Consider the following 1,659-nt stretch of genomic DNA (forward strand, 5'->3'; position numbering starts at 1 on the left):
TCTACAATAAATCAAAAAATTAGCCAGGCGTGGTAGCACGCGCCTGTAGTTCCAGCTACTTGGAAGGCTGAGGTGGAAGGATCGCCAGAGCCCAGCTGGTTGAGGCTGCAGTGGCCAGGAGCAGCCACTGCACTCCAGTCTGGGTGACAGAGTGAGACTCCAACTCCCGAAAAAAAAAAAAAAGCAAAGACAGTCATTCCTTCTGCTCCCATTCTATCTGGGCTCCCTGTCTAGCTTTGGAAGCAGCTTTCTCACCTGTTTGGCTTCAGGATCCCTTCATACTCTTAAAAACTACAGAGATCCCAGTTAGTTTTTGTTCATGTGGGTTATACCTATTTATATTTTACAATCAGAATGTAAACTAAGAAATTTTAGGCCGAGCACAGTGATTCAAGCCTGTAATCCCAGCACTTTGGAGGCAGAGGAGAGAACTGCCTGAATCCTGGGGTTTGAGGCCAGCTTGGGCAACTTGGTGAGACCACCGTCTCTACAGCAAAAAAAAGAAAAGAAAAGAAAATAATAAGCCAGGTGTGGAGGCACACACCTGTAGTTCCAGCTACTTGGAAGGCTGAGACGGAAGGAGTGCCTAAGCCTAGCAGGTCGAGGTTGCGGTGGCAATGAGCGTGCCACTGCACTCCAGGCTGGGTGACAGAGTGAAATACCAACTCAAAAAAAAAAAAAGAAAAGAAAGAAAATCCAGTCTCATACAAATACATAACTTGAAAAAGGGAGGAAAAAGTTATAGCCTTTTTATATAACTACATATTCTTGATATGACACTGAAAGTAGACAAAAGGTGGTTTGTCTCTTTTTTGGTCCAAAAATGGTAGTTTCTTAAAAGTTAGTTTTAGTGGCTGGGTGCAGTGGCTCAAGCCTATAATCCCAGCACTTTGGGAGGCCAAGGTGAGGGGACTGCCTGAGCACATGGGTTCTAGACCAACCCAGGCAACTCGGCGAGACCGCGTCTCTATAAGAAATCACAAAAACTAGCCGGACATGGTGGTGTGCATCTGTAGTTCAGGTTACTTGGTAGGCTGAGGCAGAAAGATCACCTAAGCCCAGCAGGTCAAAGCTGCAGTGGCCATGAGTATGCCACTGCACTCCAGCCTGGGTGACAAGAGTTACATTCCAACTCAAAACAAAAAGCAAAAAAAAAAAATTAGTTGTACTGTGTAATCTGAAATCAAATCAGTAAACTTGTTGCACTAAAATCCATTCATTTACCATGCTTTTTGAATGGATGTTTTACCCATGCCTACTTTTGTGATATACATATGTACTATATTGGGTCACTGAGCTATGCTGACACATTTCATTACAAAACAGCAGATAATCACATTCATTAATTTCACCACAAATCCCATCAGAAAATTCCTCAAGTACTGGGAAGCTGTCAAGCTTATGGTGGGAGATACAAGTTTTTCAAAATTCTAATTTATACTTTAAAATTCAAAATCTGACTACTATCAAATTTTTTCCCTTGAAGCAACAGATTCACTTTACTTATTTTTGATAAAATGTCTCTCAAGCCGGGCTCGGTGGCTCAGCCTGTAATCCTGCACCTTTGGGAGGCTGAGGTGAGTAGATTGCCTGAGCCCGCGGGCTCAAGACCCGCCTGGGCAGCGAGACCTCATTTCTACAATAAATCAAAAAATCAGC

General features: G+C 43.4%; 1 protein-coding gene across 1 annotated transcript in view; it reads right to left on the reverse strand.

The window, feature by feature from the left end:
• AP2B1 (adaptor related protein complex 2 beta 1 subunit) overlaps window positions 1-1,659 on the reverse strand; it is a 148,116-nt gene that overhangs the window by 127,914 nt on the left and 18,543 nt on the right. The gene's annotated exons all lie outside the window — the stretch shown is intronic.

This window comes from Carlito syrichta, unplaced genomic scaffold, assembly GCF_000164805.1.
Source record: "Carlito syrichta isolate Samal-C Ts95f unplaced genomic scaffold, Tarsius_syrichta-2.0.1 Scaffold316387, whole genome shotgun sequence".
NCBI classification, from domain to species: domain Eukaryota; kingdom Metazoa; phylum Chordata; class Mammalia; order Primates; family Tarsiidae; genus Carlito; species Carlito syrichta.